General features: G+C 41.6%; 1 pseudogene; it reads left to right on the top strand.

Moving 5' to 3' along the window:
* The first annotated feature begins 1,559 nt into the window (after positions 1 to 1,559).
* Positions 1,560 to 7,980, top strand: LOC141229498 (forkhead activin signal transducer 3-like; annotated as a pseudogene).
* Positions 7,981 to 20,441: the final 12,461 nt, after the last annotated feature.

Genomic DNA, 20,441 nt, shown 5'->3' with positions numbered 1-20,441 from the left:
AAAATCGTCTATCGGCGTTTTTTTGTACTAATTTATCTCAGTCAATGAATGAAAGGAGATCTATGTTGTTTTTCAGTTTTACATGTAAATGTGGCAATAAGCTTTACAACCAAATGTAAAATGTATAAAAATAATAATAGAAGGAATTAGTGTTGTATTTAAGCACAGAAGCATTTACAGGAAATTGCAAATCGAAGACATCTTATTACGCTCTTCTATATGTTTCCTAACGGACAGAACTTTGTATTTTAAATCTAAGTTATATTGTGGTATATTGTAATCCCGCCTGAAGAAGGAGCCTCTGTGCTCCGAAAGCTTGCAAATATATATTTTCTGGTTCGCCAATAAAGGTATCACTCCGTGAATACTTCTGTCATTTTTGGGCATAAAAGTATTTACACATATTTTAAATCTAAAATTGTAAAAAAATAAAATAGAATTTGAAATTTAAAAATTGTAAATTCGCATTTCTCAAATTAAATTGTTTTTAAATTGAAAAATTAACTTTTATCTCTGTTTTTGTAGACATTACAGCAGGTATGAATAATACACTTTCAAGCATATCACAATTATTAAAGCCCCCAAACACATTAGACTAATATGGGGGCATCGGCAAACCAACTGTCGGGGACGATGTCGATCGGGGATGTTAGGTTTCATACTTTTTTCTCTCAGAGATAATCCATCGGCAGAGATGGTTTTTCATAGAGAACACCAGAGTACTCGGCCGAACGAGCGCTTCTGTGCATGGGAGAAATAGCAGACATGGCTGTCGACCAAACGATCGGCAAAAGCTTCTAATTGTATGGGGACCTTTAGGATCCCTCAGCATTCGTATTATATCTGTTTTGGTCAGATAAGATAAAAGCAGCCAGAATGGCCATTTTCACTATAAAGATCGATCGTCGGGTATTTTGGTGAAAAAATGATTGTTTGTTTTCACCAATGTCTGATCAACAAATGATCGTTCTAAACACAGATCTCCGATGTTGGATTTTTTTCAGGCTGATGATGACCACTGGCTGCATCAATGGCTGAAAACAGTCTAGCATGGTCAATGTGGTCTGAGATGATGGTTTTCTATCGCCAACAAGCAACGTTCACAGAACTGAGGAATGATCATTCGGCAAAGGACCTTTGTCTGACATGTATGGAGGACTTCTCAGTGGTTAATCCAATGGCAAAAATGATCAAAATGTGTCACCAAGTATGACATTAATCACTAACGGGCTGCAACCTCCTCTACTTATACACTTGGGAAAAGCTATTAAGATTATAGTAAAACAGCGTCATACAAAAATCATGGAGATCAGAATCCATGAAGCTTATTAACTTATACTAGGGACAGACAAACATCTAAACATTTTCTTGCAAGTGGGGGGCCCACAAGACAAAACAACAAATACAGCTCATACAATTGAAGCTTCCATAGAGAGGCATGGGAGTCCAGTCTTTAGTAACACCCTCCACTTGACATTAGCCAAAGCAAATAGTCCACTGTAGAATTTAGGGCACATATGTCAAATTCTGGCCTGAAGAGTGAGTATATTTTGCCCGCGATGCTGGGTGGGTCCCCCGAGTATATTCTTGACTCTCTCTCCTCCATCATCGCTTTCACAGGCATCATGGATGCCTGTGAAAGCGATGATGGAGGAGAGAGAGTCAAGAATCAGCTGAAACTCCCTCTCCCCTGATTCCCCCTTTGCGTCTGACGTCTCAGTGCAGCGGGTGCGATCACATTGTTACAAAGCGCCCGTTGTACCGAGATGTGCAAAGGATCTGAAGACACCATGAAGAAACCAGAGCAGAGAGGGAACGGGCAGAGGTGAGTGTTTTTTTTTTAATGTGGGGCCCATCATACTTTATGGAGCACTATGTAGGCCCCTTATACTGTATGGAGCACCATGTAAGCCCCTTATACTGTACGGAGCACCATGTAGGCCCCTTATACTGTACGGAGCACTATGTGGGCCCATTATACTATGTGGAACACTATGTGGGGCCATTATTCTGTATGGAGGACTATGTGGGGCCATTATACTGTATGGAGGACTATGTGAGGCCATTATACTGTATGGAGGACTATGTGGGGCCATTATCCTGTATGGAGGACTATGTGGGGCCATTATACTGTATGGAGGACTATGTGAGGCCAATCTATTGCACCTTCATAAAATTAGCAAAAAAGAAGCAAGACAAAAATATATCTCATACCCTACCATAATTATATTGGTATATATGTAGCTTACCACGGGCCTAGGTGGTCTGGAGTTGGGACCCGGTCCTATTTGTCTACCCTTTTATATGCATTACTTCAACTTTGATATACAGTAAGGTTTTTAATAGAGGCAGTATAGGTACCGTCCCAATTTAGGGTCACCTTGCCGCTGGTGGGACGGCTTGTATACTTTTTTTGATCAAAAATAGTTCACTAAGTACCCTATATTTATTATGCAATTTTGCTTTACATTTATATATAATTATGGTAGGGTATGAGATATATTTTTGTCTTGCTTCTTTTTTGCTAGTGTGAACATGCCTCTGTTTCTTGTATGTCTGCCATCTTAGACCTCAGTTCACATTGTCTGGTTTTTTGACTTGTTTGCATTCTGTGCAATTTAAGGGTGTGGCATGCCCTTTGTTGAGCTGATTGGTATATATGTAGCTTACCACGGGCCTAGGTGGTCTGGAGTTGGGACCCGGTCCTATTTGTCTACCCTTTTATATGCATTGCTTCAACTTTGATATACAGTAAGGTTTTTAATATAGGCAGTATAGGTACCGTCCCAATTTAGGGTCACCTTGCCGCTGGTGGGACGGCTTGTATACTTTTTTTGATCAAAAATAGTTCACTAAGTACCCTATATTTATTATGCAATTTTGCTTTACATTTATATATAATTATGGTAGGGTATGAGATATATTTTTGTCTTGCTTCTTTTTTGCTAGTGTGAACATGCCTCTGTTTCTTGTATGTCTGCCATCTTAGACCTCAGTTCACATTGTCTGGTTTTTTGACTTGTTTGCATTCTGTGCAATTTAAGGGTGTGGCATGCCCTTTGTTGAGCTGATTGGTATATATGTAGCTTACCACGGGCCTAGGTGGTCTGGAGTTGGGACCCGGTCCTATTTGTCTACCCTTTTATATGCATTACTTCAACTTTGATATACAGTAAGGTTTTTAATATAGGCAGTATAGGTACCGTCCCAATTTAGGGTCACCTTGCCGCTGGTGGGACGGCTTGTATACTTTTTTTGATCAAAAATAGTTCACTAAGTACCCTATATTTATTATGCAATTTTGCTTTACATTTATATATAATTATGGTAGGGTATGAGATATATTTTTGTCTTGCTTCTTTTTTGCTAGTGTGAACATGCCTCTGTTTCTTGTATGTCTGCCATCTTAGACCTCAGTTCACATTGTCTGGTTTTTTGACTTGTTTGCATTCTGTGCAATTTAAGGGTGTGGCATGCCCTTTGTTGAGCTGATTGGTATATATGTAGCTTACCACGGGCCTAGGTGGTCTGGAGTTGGGACCCGGTCCTATTTGTCTACCCTTTTATATGCATTACTTCAACTTTGATATACAGTAAGGTTTTTAATATAGGCAGTATAGGTACCGTCCCAATTTAGGGTCACCTTGCCGCTGGTGGGACGGCTTGTATACTTTTTTTGATCAAAAATAGTTCACTAAGTACCCTATATTTATTATGCAATTTTGCTTTACATTTATATATAATTATGGTAGGGTATGAGATATATTTTTGTCTTGCTTCTTTTTTGCTAGTGTGAACATGCCTCTGTTTCTTGTATGTCTGCCATCTTAGACCTCAGTTCACATTGTCTGGTTTTTTGACTTGTTTGCATTCTGTGCAATTTAAGGGTGTGGCATGCCCTTTGTTGAGCTGATTGGTATATATGTAGCTTACCACGGGCCTAGGTGGTCTGGAGTTGGGACCCGGTCCTATTTGTCTACCCTTTTATATGCATTACTTCAACTTTGATATACAGTAAGGTTTTTAATATAGGCAGTATAGGTACCGTCCCAATTTAGGGTCACCTTGCCGCTGGTGGGACGGCTTGTATACTTTTTTTGATCAAAAATAGTTCACTAAGTACCCTATATTTATTATGCAATTTTGCTTTACATTTATATATAATTATGGTAGGGTATGAGATATATTTTTGTCTTGCTTCTTTTTTGCTAGTGTGAACATGCCTCTGTTTCTTGTATGTCTGCCATCTTAGACCTCAGTTCACATTGTCTGGTTTTTTGACTTGTTTGCATTCTGTGCAATTTAAGGGTGTGGCATGCCCTTTGTTGAGCTGATTGGCATATATGTAGCTTACCACGGGCCTAGGTGGTCTGGAGTTGGGACCCGGTCCTATTTGTCTACCCTTTTATATGCATTACTTCAACTTTGATATACAGTAAGGTTTTTAATATAGGCAGTATAGGTACCGTCCCAATTTAGGGTCACCTTGCCGCTGGTGGGACGGCTTGTATACTTTTTTTGATCAAAAATAGTTCACTAAGTACCCTATATTTATTATGCAATTTTGCTTTACATTTATATATAATTATGGTAGGGTATGAGATATATTTTTGTCTTGCTTCTTTTTTGCTAGTGTGAACATGCCTCTGTTTCTTGTATGTCTGCCATCTTAGACCTCAGTTCACATTGTCTGGTTTTTTGACTTGTTTGCATTCTGTGCAATTTAAGGGTGTGGCATGCCCTTTGTTGAGCTGATTGGTATATATGTAGCTTACCACGGGCCTAGGTGGTCTGGAGTTGGGACCCGGTCCTATTTGTCTACCCTTTTATATGCATTACTTCAACTTTGATATACAGTAAGGTTTTTAATATAGGCAGTATAGGTACCGTCCCAATTTAGGGTCACCTTGCCGCTGGTGGGACGGCTTGTATACTTTTTTTGATCAAAAATAGTTCACTAAGTACCCTATATTTATTATGCAATTTTGCTTTACATTTATATATAATTATGGTAGGGTATGAGATATATTTTTGTCTTGCTTCTTTTTTGCTAGTGTGAACATGCCTCTGTTTCTTGTATGTCTGCCATCTTAGACCTCAGTTCACATTGTCTGACCTTCATAAAATTGTAGATGGAATCACAAGGAAAAATCAATAAATGATTATTAATTTGGTCTTTTATCTTTGGTAAATACAACTCTTCAGACAAGGGCACAAGCTGCCATCACTATGGGCGTTTATATACATAAGGGGCGGCAGGGTATACACTGAATGTATACACAATATATACATGACAAAACACATTTTAAGGATGGATCACACCCAAGGACTGAAACTTTGTGTATTCATACAGCTATTGTCTTCATGGATCTAGGTGTTTCTATAGCAGTTGAGGTGTAACCAGCAATGGGCTCCATCTTGTTTTGGGGGTATTACCATAACAAAGCCTGAGGTGGGGTGATCAGCACTTAACAAGCCCTTTTCACATCAGATCTAATATTGACATCTGTGAAGACAACAACTCAAACATCAACTCAACTCAACTGTGAAGACATCAACTTAAACATCCAAGCCCAGGGAAACATTCAATATGCCATCACCGATCCTGTTCAGCATTGAGAAGATACTGCAGATGGACTCCAACATGGACAGTGGTCCACGATAAGACGATGGTGCACAGTGTGACCCAAACATGACATCAGGTCAAGAGAAGAAGTCCTCCGGGAAAAAGAAAAATTACCAGCGATACCCCAAACCTCCATACTCTTACCTGGCCATGATTGCGCTGGTGATACAAAGTGTCCCAGACAAGAAGCTGAAGCTGTCGCAGGTAAGAGAACGATGTTATAAAGGAATAGGTTAGTGGGAGATGGACTTAGGACAATTAGAGAATAACAAGAAATCATTTAAGGCTGTTCTCACACTGAGTGGAAAAATTATGTCTTCTGCTCAATCACACAGAGGAAAAAATACTTAGATTTTCCTGCATTGTGTGAATAAACTGATAAATGTTATAACAGCAGAAAACATCCAGGTTCAAAGATTTCTACACTTCTTGCTGGTTCTTTACCCTCAATACAAAACTTCAGTTCTAAGAAATGCTCTATAGGAAAGAATTCTCAATTTAGGATAGAAAGGTTCGCTGTTATTAAGATATTTGTAGGACTGAGGTTTTTTCTTTGCTTTTAGATTTTAGAAAAGATCAGCAACTTCTTCCCCATCTTCAATGGACGATACCAAGGATGGAAAGACTCCGTCAGACACAACCTGTCCTCTAACGACGGCTTCAGAAAGGTGAGGACTCCGTGTGGTCATTTACTGGGGGGATTCTCTTCTAATGGACGTTGCTGGTTTTCATGTATGAGGGGAGATTTCTATACATTTTAAGATGCATCATTTTATGAGATGGTAAATGGTGGAAATCGGGTGAAATCATCAATATGGTGCACGGGGTAACACCTACTTAAATCGCTACAAATCCTGTCTTAAACCTTAAACATTTCATGATTCTAATACAAGATCTAATAAAATTGCTGTATTTTACAATGGTCTCTTAGATCAGGTCTCACTTTCTGGACACGTTTCAGCTCATAGTAATTTTATCTAATTCGCTTCGTACACGCCAGGTTCTCCTCCATAAACCTCATCACACACAGCGCTGTAGTTCTCCTCTAATGAGTCAGGACTTATCTTCATCTCACAGAATATTTATAACCGTAGTAATAATTTTCTAGCTCATGAATTTCATCTGCTTAATTTTAGGTGTCTTTTTTGCTACAATATTTTTTAAAGAATTTGATATTATTTTAGAAGGTATCATATTGATAACAGTTTCTGAAAATCTATTTCCCATTCCTAATATAATTGAAAAATAGTGCTTCCTAAAGACCCCTAAAAATAAACTCAAAGATGCCAGACTTTTCTATATTGATAGAAAATTTCCCTAGAAATTAGGGAACGATCCTACACCCCGCTCAAGGCCTTCACACAAGACACAGACATGGATACAGACATTACTTACATTAAAAATGTAGAAGGGAAAAGTCTGAGGCTCTGAGTAAAAAATGGAAACCTATTGTATGAACGTCTTCTACATGACTATGTATATACACGCTCAGTAGTAACCCTCCACATTTTCCATATAGCCACCCTTCCCATTTACAAAGTTATTATCACAATAACTTATTCTCTATGACCCCTATATACAGTAGCGACTTTATGTTCCTGAAATTAGAAATGTATTTCAACCATTATCTGATTTTATTTCATCTTTATTTCAGGAGCTGAAGGATCCAAAACAGACTCAGGCCAAAGGAAACTTCTGGACAGTGGATGTGAGTCGGATCCCTCCTGATTCCATGAAGCTCCGGGACTCGGTGGTCAGCAAGCAGGACATCTACGCACCTGACCTGGCCCCCTACATCGTTCATGGATATCCCTACAGATCTATAGGTTCCCATCCTCATTCTCTTCCAAACCACATAGATCCCATCAGATCCGAAACAGAAGCAACTGCTCCGGCCAACTTTTCTGCTCCAGATTCCGAATTTTCTTTCCCAATGATTCTATGGAACCTTCCCAAATCATATCCCAGATGCGTTGATCCCCCTCCCAGTATACACCCACTTGTGCTTCATCCCAACTACCCAACCATAACCTTGTGTAACTACCCATCACCATCTAATTTTTATCCCCCATTTCCATCTTCTTCCAATCCGCCTTATTAATACTCCTCTAATCTACGACCATATTTACCCCTCCCCCACGGCCCCTGGATATGAATCCCCTTCTGTCAATTTTCCCCCCAACAGAACTGTGTTTGACATCTCAGGATACTCCACACACGCTGGGAATATTCCCCACCAAGGTCCATCCAGGGACCACCAAGGACACTTCAAGCTTCCCCGGCTTTTGTACATAGTTGTTCGTTGTTTGCTTATTTTTGTTGTTTTGCTTTTAATAAACTGCTTTTCACTATAAACAGTTATTATCCTGGTTCTTTATATGTAAATGTGACCCTAAAGCTTCCCATGAAAATGAACGTTCTAGTCACCAACTATCTCTGTAAGATTCCGGCCTTAGTCTTTTTGGGTCAATATCTCCATAAACCTCTTGAAAAGAGATTCTGTATGGCTGTGTGCCCACGTAGCGTTTTGCAAGCGTTTATGCTGCGGAAATTCCGCAGCGTAAACGCTTCAAAAACGCTTGGTAATCCGCCCCCCATGGTCCTCAATGAGAAGCCGCACTGTCAATGCCCACGCTGCGTTTTTTTCCGCTGCGTTTATGCTGCGCGGAAAAATCCGCAGCATGTCATTTAATTTTGCGGAAGCGCGGCGTAATCGCCGCCATTGACTTGCATTGGGCCACTTCAAATCCGCAAATATGTAAAAATAATTGCGGAAGTGAAGCGCATTTGCTGCGGTCTTGTACCTCAAAACCGCAGCAAATAGGAAGTGACGTCACAATTGGGCGTTCCATCCATCCATCCCATGAGCATCCCATAATCCAGGAAGACGAGAATCCCATAATATTCCCGTCTCTCAGCATCATGGCTGCTAACGTGGGATGGTATAAGCGCATGAATGTCAACGTGGGATTCATGATTAGTGTGGTAAGTGTCTGTATGTGTCTGTGTGGTGTGTATGTGGGGTCTGTATGTGTCTGTGTGGTGTGTCTGTGGGGTCTGTGTGGGGTCTGTTTGGGGTCTGTGTGCGCGGGTGTCAGCAGGCAGACATAGGCCGATGTGACACTACTACTCCCATCGGCCTATGTCTGTGCCCCGTCCACTAGTGCCAGCAGGATCAGCTCGATGGGAGCAGTAGTTCCCATCAGCCTGCTCCTGCTGTAAAATGTGCCCCAAAATTAAATTTAATAGCCCCCATATGTGCCTCCATATATTATTGACCCTATTCCCCCCCCCCCCCCCTATTTTTTTTTTTTTTTTGGGGGGGGGGGTGCGGTGCTATCATTATTAAAGTTTTTTGTTTATTGGCCCCAATAATATCTAATCTACTGCCCCCTTTTTTTTCATTGGTGGCCAGTGGTTACCTAAAAAAAAGTTTATACATTACCTGTCCCCGCCGATCGCCACCTAAAATAAAGTAAAAAATAAAAAACTACACCTATACTCACCTAGACACCTAATTCCCCGAAGCCATCGATCTCCTGTAATAAAATATAAAATAATAAACCACAACCTTATCCTTACCCCTCCGTAGTAGTCCACGAGTGTCCCACGAAGATCTCCAGTTCAGAGCAGCCACATAGAATGTGACCGCTCTGAACCGCTGCCGCCGCTAGAATGAACGGGTTCGCCGGAGTTCAGGCAGCGCTGCTCTGGTGATCTGCTTTACGGCCCCGCTGTACCGTGAGAAATTCCCACGGTACAACAGGGCTGTAAAGGAGGTCTCCGGAGCTGCGCTGCCTGAATGCACTCCGGTGACCTCAGTCAGTGGCTCCCGCTGCCGGGAGCGGACGTGTTCCCGGCAGCGTGAGCTTACAGCAGCCATGACAGCTGTCACATCTCCAGATGTGACAGCTGTGCATGGGAGATCAGCGCAGGAACGTGGACAGGTAACTATTTTTTTTTTAGTAAAATTAGAATTAAATAAAATTGTGTTTTATTTCAAATAAAATTATTTTTTTCTGGGTGTAGTGTGTGTTTTTTATTTTTAACACTTTGTAGGTTAGTAATGGGGGTGTCTTATAGACGCCCATCATTACTAACCTGGGCTTCATGTCAGCTGGCGCTGACATGAACCCCAGCCCTATTACCCCCTGCCACCGCACCAGGGCAGCGTGGAAGAGCGAGGCTAAGTGCCAGATTTGGCGCACAAATATGATGCGCCAAATCTGGGGCAGCTGAGGGCTGATATTATAGCCTGGGAGGGGGCCTATAACCATGGCCCCTTTCTAGGCTATTAATATCAGGTCGCAGCTGTCCGCCTAGCCTTTGCTGGCTACAATTTATAGGGGGACCCCATGTCACTTTTTTTGGGGGGGTCTTCTTATATAGTAGCCAGAAAAGGCAAAGCGGCTAGCCTTTGCTGGCTACAATTTATAGGGGGACCCCATGTCACTTTTTTTGGGGGGGTCTTCTTATATAGTAGCCAGAAAAGGCAAAGCGGCTAGCCTTTGCTGGCTACAATTTATAGGGGGACCCCATGTCACTTTTTTTGGGGGGGGTCTTCTTATATAGTAGCCAGAAAAGGCAAAGCGGCTAGCCTTTGCTGGCTACAATTTATAGGGGGACCCCATGTCACTTTTTTTGGGGGGTCTTCCTATACAGTAGTCAGAAAAGGCAAAGCGGCTAGCCTTTGCTGGCTACAATTTATAGGGGGACCCCATGTCACTTTTTTTGGGGGGGTCTTCTTATATAGTAGCCAGAAAAGGCAAAGCGGCTAGCCTTTGCTGGCTACAATTTATAGGGGGACCCCATGTCACTTTTTCTGGGGGGGTCTTCCTATATAGTAGTCAGAAAAGGCAAAGCGGCTAGCCTTTGCTGGCTACAATTTATAGGGGGACCCCATGTCACTTTTTCTGGGGGGGTCTTCTTATATAGTAGCCAGAAAAGGCAAAGCGGCTAGCCTTTGCTGGCTACAATTTATAGGGGGACCCCATGTCACTTTTTTGGGGGGGGGGCTTCCTATATAGTAGCCAGTAAAGGCTAAGCTAACTGCTGCAGCCTGGTATTAATAGCAAAGGAAGGGTCCATGGTTATTGGCTACTTCACAGACTATAACATCAGCCAACAACCGTCTGCTTTCCCTTTGCTAGTTATTAAAACTATGCGTGAGCCCACTTATTTTTTTTGGTTAAAAGATTTTATTAAACTGAAAGATTATTGTACAGTGTATGTAGGTTCATTCACTGAAAGCTCCTGCATACGCTGTAAGGTTGATTTCTCACGTCCACATATCCACGTTAGTACAGATAAGTGTGACCGAGCATGCTTTGCAATGGGTCTGTGTGTGGGTCTCCGCTGTGTGTGGAAAATGGCATCAACACTCGTCCCGGAGATTGACGTGTGAAAGAACCGTACAATATAGGTGAGGGGTTACTGTTGGTGTGTGTGCATACATATCTCCATATGTTTATTTAATTATTTTTTGGGGGTTAATCTTTTATTCCTCCATTTTGTTTTTAAAATAATATTCACAGACGTTATTATTCACTGTAGATTGAAAAATATCCCGAAATATGGGACCGAGCTAGTCCTGACTACAAAGACAAGCAGAAGAAAAAAGACGCCTGGGCCTCTGTGTTGAGCCAAATGTATCCCCAGTGGGTGAATGTGGAACGTGATGCCCAAGAGGAAATTAGTAAGTTTTGATTTTTACATTTATTTTTATATCTATTTATAATTGCACTTTTTGGTGTTAAAGCAGTTCATAAATTGTTTTGGTTTTGTCATTGCAGTGTCTGATATTAAAAATCGGTGGAGATCGGTCACCGACCGGCTGGTGAAGTATCACCAGTCGGTGCAAAGTGGCTCATCACCAAAAAAAAGAAAATTTCCTTTTGCGGATGAGCTGGCCTTCATACTAACCAGTAGGAGTTTGCGGAGGTAAATTCCCAAAACATATTAATTTAAATGTTTCCAAAAATGTTGTATTTACATTGGTTTTTACCTTTTATTTTATACAGAACTGAAGGAAACATCAGGGCCCCAACAGCAGAAGAGGACACAAACACAGAGCAAGCAGAGGAGGAATCCGAGGACTTTTTCCAGCTTTCCTCACCGTATCCATCTGCTTCGGCATCTTCAGCATCTGGTTGTCCCTCACATTCTTTGTCCAATCCAGCGGACATCGGGACGGGTTTGGTGACTGATTCTCCTGCTCCAAGTGATGCTGGTAGCTCTACTGGTGATGTGTTGAGGCCCACTGGGAGGGGGTCTGGTTCTGCTCATCTCGTGGCATCGAGAAGGGCGGGCAAAAAAAAGGCCAAAAGCCACGGGGGTGGGACTATTGTGCTTGAAGCACTCACAAATCGAACCCTCAGCCTTGTGGAAAGGGCAGCCCAGGAAGATGCCATCGATAAATTTTGCTCAGCCCAAGCTGCCCGCATCAGATCTCTGCCACGAGATAGGCAGAACATGTACATGACTGCAGCAGGCGCTATGGTCATAGCAATTGAAGAGGCAGCAGTTATGCCCTCGCCCCCAGCCGTAGTATGCAGAATATTTAATTGTTTCAATCCCAGTGGGCCTCCACCACCACCAGCAGCTGCAACCCAGCGTTTTGTTCACTTTTGCGTTGACGTATTGTCGGAAAACAATACGTAGAAGGTTGCAATTCAAGAAATATTTTAGACAAATTTAAGTTTAACCAAAATTTATTTTTTTTATAAACATTTTTTTTTACATTTTTATTTAAAAAAAAAAAAAGGAGGAAGTTCTTCTTTTATTGTTCATCAGATCTTCTCTGCTGGTCAGGCTGCTCAACACCAGCACAGGAGTATTGCCAGTGCACGGCACCTTCAGGACTCATGAAGTAGTCAGCGAAGGTTTCTCGCACCCTGGCACCAGAGTTGGATGGCCTTCCCTGACCGGAGTTGACAACTGGAATTAATTCAGATAGCTGTGACTCCTCATCTTGCTCGGTGCTGTATTCACGAGCATAGTTGTGGAGTACACAGCAATGCCTTAATTACAGTGTCAACGGTCTCCGTATCCAACTGGATGGCAGTGTGAAAGATCCTCCACTGACTGCACATGATTCCGAAGGTGCATTCCACATATCTGCGTGCATGACTCAGCCGATAATTGAAAATCCTCCGCCGGGCATTCAGTGCCCTTCGTGGGTATGGGCGCATCAGGTTGGTCTGTAAGGGAAATGCCTCATCCGATACCATCACAAAAGGAACTGGATGTGTGGAACCCGGCAAAGGTCTTGGGGCTGGGAGCGTTACGCCATCTTGAAGAATTTGCAGCCCAATCTGTGATGATCTAAACACCCGAGAGTCCCCAGTACTGCCATAAGCACCAACGTCAATGGCAACAAATTTGAAATGTGCATCAGCCACCGCCATCAGGACCACAGAAAAATATTTCTTATAATTAAAGAAGCGTAATCCTGATCGTGGTGGCTGCTGAACTCTCACATGTTTGCCATCGACAGCACCTATGCAGTTGGGGAAATTGGCCACAGTTTGAAAGCCTGCTGCGACCTGCAGCGAAGTCTCCTCGGTTGGAGAAGGCATCACGATGGGCTGCAACTTCTGCCAGATGACGCTACATGTGCACCTCACAATTCTGGAAATGGTGGATTTACCAACCCTAAATTGGAGGTGCAGTGATGTATAGCTCTCTCCTGTGGCCAAAAATCTTGAAAGGAAAAATAGAACATTAGAAAAGCCATAAAAAGAAATACAAGCCAACAGTAATTCTCCATTATTGATTCATCATCATTATTGATTCATCATTTAAAAAATTAAGGTCTTTATTACAAAAAACTATTCCAACAATGGGAGCGTTTTTTTTTTTTTTGGGGGGGGGGGGCTCCACATTTTCAATCTTTTTTGGTCATCTTTTGTTTTCTCTTGAGTTCACACATATCAATTTATAATGTGTTTTGACTTTGTGTCTGTGTTTGCCTACGATGTTTGCTCTAGAGTTAACACATCTGTGACCTTTTCAATCTGATCTCTGTGCATGGTGATCTCATGGTCAAGCCAAAAATATGTACACAAAGACAGACACAGGGGAGCCATCACCACAGGGTAACAAAACCAGGTACACCAGCCATCACCGCAGGGTGGCGAACAAAACCAGGTACATATAAATCAACATTCAACTTACCGCAAGGTGATGAGCAGCCTTTCCTCAGCAGAGATGGCCCTTCGCATTACAGTGTCTTGGAAGTCCAGGTCAGGAGACATAAGGCTCAGCAGCCGATCAAATGCAATAATGTTCAGACGGCAGAACTGTTTAAATTTATCAGGAAAACTATAGTAAACAGAGAAAAAAAAATTATTAAAAGATAATTTTGTAACATAGTATACAAACAAAACCTTAAAAAAACAGCATACACAGGTGACATTATACTTTCTTCACATATATCTTGCCTCCTTAAATCCTGGTAGAGAACATTAAAGTGGCCCTTGTCCGTCCGCTTATGCAAGATAGGGTGCACCCAAATTTTTTTTTGTCGTCTTCTCCTCCTTAAACGCTCCTATAGAACAATAATAGGTTAGTACACACACTACATAAAAATAATGTACCCCAAAAAAACATATAGTTTATATTACCTGCTCAACGTTGTAGTGCAGGAGATTTAAGCAAGTCATTAGCAGAAGGTTTAGGCATGGTCTGCTGACCCGCAGGGGCTGCAATTCCTGTGGCATACTGTCTTTTGCAAAAAACAAAATGGTGAAGAGGGGTTGAACTAGGAAATGACATCAGGATTTCCCTCTTTTTTTTTTTTTTTTTTTCAATAACTTTATTTGTGCTCAAAAACGCATGAAATAAGCTTACAAAAACGCATGTAAAATCCGCATACAAAAACGCGTCAAAAACGCGACCAAAAACGCATGCGTTTTTCTGGCAAGGGACATGCAGAAATGTTGCAGAAATTTTCTGCTTCATTTCTGCATCGTGGGCACATAGCCTTAGTCTCGTTATATAACCAGAGGCGCAGAGGATCAGTATGGGCGGCTCGTCTCCGCATGTAGAACCAGATCTTCATTAAAAAGCCTCACTCTGCTCTATCAATCAGTATGTTTATTCTGATATCAAATATTTACACTTTATGTTTTACTACTTAAAAATAAATAGAAAATTCAATGTCATATATATATCACTTAACATTGGATTTTTTATTTATTTTTTTATATATAAAATAGATTTTTTTAAGTGCACACCTTTTGATGGCTGTTTAGCCCATTTTTATTGGGGGGCGAGGCAAACAAAGCCTGCCGTTATAGAGCAATTATTTTCTTTCTGTGTTAGATCCAATGACATTTATTGTGGGATCTGATTGTATTAGTTAAAGATGGTTTCAGGCTGTATAACACTGACATTAATTTGTTCTCCAAGAGTCAAATAGCGCTCAGTCCCTCCCGAGTCTCATTTTCTCCTATTATGCCTTTGAAAATTAATAACTTGGGCCCAAAGCAACATTTTAGTGGAAAAATGGTAATTTTTCATTTATTCAGCAATTATACAATTTTGTGAAGCGCCTGAGTGTTAAAAATGCTCAGTACACCCCTAGATGAATTCCTCAAGAAGTGTAGCTTCCAAAATGAGGTCACTTGTGGGGGTTTCTGCTGTTTTGCATTTCAGGGGCTCTCCAAATGTGACATAGCGTCCGCAATCTATTCCAGCCAAAATTACGCTCCAGAATTCAGTTGGTGCTCCTTCCCTTCTGAGCACTGCCATGCGACCAAACAGTAGTTCTCCATCACAAATGGGAAATCAGAATAGTCAGGAGAAATTGGACAACAAATTATATAGTCCATTTTCTCCTGTTAACTTGTGAAAATGAAAAATTGGAGGCTAAAGCAACCTTTTTTGTGGGAAAAATTAGATTTTTTATTTTCATGGCTCAACGTTATAAAATTCTGCTAAGTAGCTGGGGGTTCAAGGTGCTCACCACACCTCTAGATACATTCCTTGAGGGATCTAGTTTCCAAAATGTGGTCACGTTTTGCTGTCTCCACTGTTTAGGCACAGCAGGGGCTCTGCAAACACGACTTGGCGTGTGCTATCGATTTCAGCCAGTTTTGTATTCCAAAAGTCAATTGGCGCTCCTTCCCTTCAGAGCCCTGCTATGTGCCACAATAGTAGTTTTTCACAACATATAGACTATTGGTGAACTCAGGAGAAACTGCACAACAAATTGCATGGTCTATTTTCTCCTGTTACCGTTTTAAAAATGCAAAATTTGGGGCTAAATCAATATTTTGGTGGGAAAAAGCAAATTTTTTAGTTTTTCCTTACACATTTCTTTAATTCTGGTGAAACCTGTAAAGGGTTAATACATTTCTTGGTTTTGAGCACCTTGAGGGGTGCAGTTTTTAAAATGGTGTAACTTTTGGGTATTTTCTGTCATATAGACCCCTCAAAGTCACTTCAAATGTGATGTGGTCCCTTAAAAAAATTGGTTTTGTAAATGTTGTTGGAAAATAAGAAATCGGTGGTCAACTTTTAACCCTTCCAAGTTCCTAACAAAAAAAAAAATTGTGCTGATATAAAGTAAACATGTGGGGACTTTTATTTATTAACTATTTAGTGTGACATAACTCTCTGGTTTAAGGGCATACCAATTAAAAGTGTGAAAATTGCAACAATTTTCAACATTTTCTCTAAATTTCCAATTTTTTCACAAATAAACACAAGTCATATTGAATAGATTTTACCAATGTCATCAAGTACAATATGTCACAAAAAAATCTCAGTATCAGTGGGATCCATAGAAGTGTTCCAGTTATTACCTCATAAAGTGACAGTGGTCAGAATTGTAAAATTTGGCTTGGTCAGGAAGGTGAAAACAGGCTGGGGATTTGAAGGGGTTAAAGCACTGATATAGCAGGAAATCCCGATAAATCCCATATTATCTGTGTTAAGGGAATGTGAAAATTGAAAGAGCGGAGAACTATCATATTTTCGGACTATAAGACTCACTTTTTTCCTCCAAAATTTTAGAGGAAAGTGTGTGGTGCGTCTCACAGTCCGAATACTATATACCTGTATATACTGTATGGCTCTGTGTGGTAGGAGGTATGGGGGAGCGGCAGCGGGGGATCAGCGGGGCACAGGAGGTAGCAGCCGCTTGCTGCAGCCAACGCTGTGCCCGCTACTAAAGAAAATGAACATTCGCTGCTCCTCATGCCCATGGGCGTGGAGAGCAATGAATATTCAGTTTCCTTAATAGCGCGCACACTGTACCTGCAGCGCGCTCCTGCTGCCGCTCTGCGGTCTTTGTGCCTGCTAATAAAACTCATGAATATTCCCTACAACCCACTCCCATGGGTTGTAGTGAATATTCATGGGTTTTTAATAGCGGGCACACTGGCCGCAGAGCGGCAGCAGGAGCCGGGGTGCTGTACAGTGTGCCGGCTATTGAAGAGACTGAATGGTCACCACTACCCACGCAGAGTCCCGGCGTGGGGAGCAGTGACTATTCCGGCACAGCACTTCACTGTGTGAGGGCGCATTGCAGGGATGTCATGTGCGCCCTGCCATGCGCAGCTCATGCAGTAAGAGTGTCAGCAGAGAGAGGAGGTGAGTATGATTATTTTTTTGTGGGCAGCATGACCGGGGCCATGCATACCAGGGTAGAGGATCAAGGGGTGCCATGCATACCAGGGTGGGGGATAAAGGGGTGCCATGCATACCAGGATTGGTGATAAAGGGGTGCTATGAAGACCAGGATGGGGGATAAAGGGGTGCCATGCATACAAGAATGAGGGATCAAGGGGTGCCATGCATACCAGGATGGGGGATCAAGGGGTGCCATGCATACCAGGATAGGGATCAAGGGGTGCCATGCATACCAGGATGGGGAACAAAGGGGTGCCATGAAGACCAGGATGGGGGATAAAGGGGTGCCATGCATACCAGGATTGGGGATCAAGGGGTACCATGCATACCAGGATGGGGATGAGGGCCACGTATACCAGGAAAGAGGGGCCATACATACCAGGATGGAGAATATTAACAGAATTGGGAGACATTACCCCAATACCAGTGTCAGCAGCAGACCCCCTCCCCCATAACAGGGCTTCATGACCACATTTTTTGCTTACATTTTTTTTCCTATTTTCCTCCTCTAAAACCTTAGGTGCGTCTTATGATCCGGTGCGTCTTATAGTCCGAAAAATACAGTAATCCAACAATTGATCTTTATTGCTGAATTACTAATCGAGGACAAATGGTTCTCCGGAGAATTTCCTACATTGTGAGAACACAAATGCCACATTAATAGGGGATTAATCATTGAAAGGAACTTCTACATCTCTATAGGGATAACAGCAAATTATAAAAATAAAATGAGAAATCATGGACAGAATTTCTAGGGGACGAGCGAGGACACTTATTTGGTGCAGATCGAGCTGAAACAATAGATTGATAAAATTCTTTCCCAATCCAAGAGAGGAAAAAACAAGGAAAACCTGTATGTATGAAGATGGTTATTACAAATTCAGAATGAAAAAAACCTTTGAGGACTCTTAGGTTTTATTTTTTTTCTGAACTCACAAACAAAAATTTTTTTTTTTCCTTCTAGGGAAGGAGAGTGGGGGGCCGCCTGTGGAGTGGTGTGGCCTGGAGTTGTGGGGGCTCAGTCTTGCAGTATGGGCGCTGGGAGGGTCCGGGCCGCCTGCCCTGCTGGAGCATGGCCACTGTGGCGGTGGTGAGCGCACGACGCCGCTCCTTTAAGGCAATAAGTTTGGACCCACTGAGAGGTTCGCCGTGACGTGGCAGTGGGCTTCATACAGTCTGAGCAGAATGTTAAACTAGGAACCTCATATTCAGTATATACATTTTTGCAGAGAGGCATTAGATCAATGCATGATTTTATGATTTTTTTCCTCTGCGGTCCATATCTCTTTTTTCAGCACTTTGCAAGAACTGTAACTCTTGTTTCAGGAGAATGTGAAGTAAAATGTCTGTCTTTACCCCCCTCCCTTTCTCCATAGAATTTTGCAAGCACCAACTGCCATCTATCTCAGTCATGTCTGTCTTTCTTCATTGAATACAGATTTTACAAATGTTCCCCCTGAGTTGAGAGTGAAAGCTCAGTCCTGGAGGAGAAAGAAGCGGATTTCTCTGAGATATAGGACGTTGTTACTTATTTTCATGGCCACTATTGAGTTATGAAATAAAGATTAAAACGTCTGTTACTCTTTAATCGTTTTCTTGTGAATGGGGTGCCCACAAGACGAAACAGTAAATGCACCTTGTAAATTCAGACTTCACTAGACGAGGCGTAGAGGTCCAGTTTTTGGTGACCCCCTCCCTCCTGATATTAGCCAGAGCAAATACTCGGTGGTTGGGATCAGGTTCGCCGTTCACATGGTCAATGAATATATTCCCTCAGAGAATACAAATGAGCGAGTGCTAAATAATACATATGAAAGGCAAGGATCCGCCCACTGCTTTCTCCCCCTATAAGACCCCCTTAACACCTTCTCCGCTCCCCTCTTTCAGCTTCTTCTTCTTAGCCCACTTTCTTCCATACATTTTTGACACTTGGAGCATTTTTACCATTTCAGTACCCCCTTGGTTCTGGCTTTGCACCAGACTTCTAGCACCGCACCCATTTACTGCACCGGTCTCCTCCGTCTATATCGTCATTAACCCTTTCCAGCCTTCTTCGTCTTGTCAGATTCTCGGAGACAATGCCAGGACATTGCAGCCAATTCTCCCACGGTTTTTCAGACTTACTTCAGGCTTTTCTCGTCATAGAAATTTTCCTTTCAAGTTGTTTCTTCCCGATCAATGAATTTATTCTTTCCACTCATCTTGGAAGCTTCTCCTGTAACCAACGTTTCACAATCATTTTCCTGGCTTGATGAAGTATTTTTGCAATAACCAATTGATCTGCAGCCGGACCCATTAATTCCCCACATATCCCAACAACCCCACTGTAGGATCTCTTGGCCCCTTATATTACATATTCTATAAATCAGTCCTATTACCGCTCTCCCCAAAACCCCAAAACATGTGTTTAAGATCTGTTACGTCTTCAGGGCACCTGGGACACTTTCCATCTGTTCTCAGGACCGTTTTCCATTGGATTGTTGGGGATTTGTTTCTTCATTTTTAAATGTTAAAAAAAATCCTTTTATTAATTATATTAAAATAAACATACTCGTCATCACAAAAAAATCCTCAATCAGAGTGGAAATAACTCTGGGATTGCATCCTGTTACAAACGTCTTATATATACCTCCACTTAGTCAATAAGTTATAACCACAGTTCATCAATAGTACATCATCTTCACGAGGGAAAGCTAGGCGAAACGCGCGTCGGGCATGTGGCAATAGCACTGGGTCTGTATCCTTATATCCCTTTGTCTGCCATTCTTTCTCTAATGGACTATTGACATTTTTTGGCTTATGTTTTTGCTAATACAGTTTTGCACTGGTCACTTTACAATAGTATTTGATGTGATGAATTTATGGATTATCTTTATAGTGGGCGGTATGCACTATTCACTTTATTTGTTTACTACATAATATATTTAATTATTATATAATATAATAAATATTTAATATAATAAATATATTTAATTAGCAATTAGATATTTCACCCCAATTTTTAATAGAGTGCAATGCAGAGTATTAATACCTTAATAACTAGATGATGTACTATTGATGAACTGTGTTTATAACTTATTGACTAAGTGGAGATATATAGAAGACGTTTGGAATAAGATGCAATCCCAGAGCTATTTCCACTCTGATTGAGGATTTATTTGTTTTTTTTCTGTGATGA

Source organism: Phyllobates terribilis, unplaced genomic scaffold (genome assembly GCF_046119375.1).
Source record: "Phyllobates terribilis strain yellow unplaced genomic scaffold, ASM4611937v1 Scaffold_482__1_contigs__length_1377538, whole genome shotgun sequence".
NCBI lineage: Eukaryota > Metazoa > Chordata > Amphibia > Anura > Dendrobatidae > Phyllobates > Phyllobates terribilis.
The sequence above is the reverse complement of the archived record's forward strand: the minus strand, read 5'-3'. Positions and strand labels throughout refer to the sequence as shown.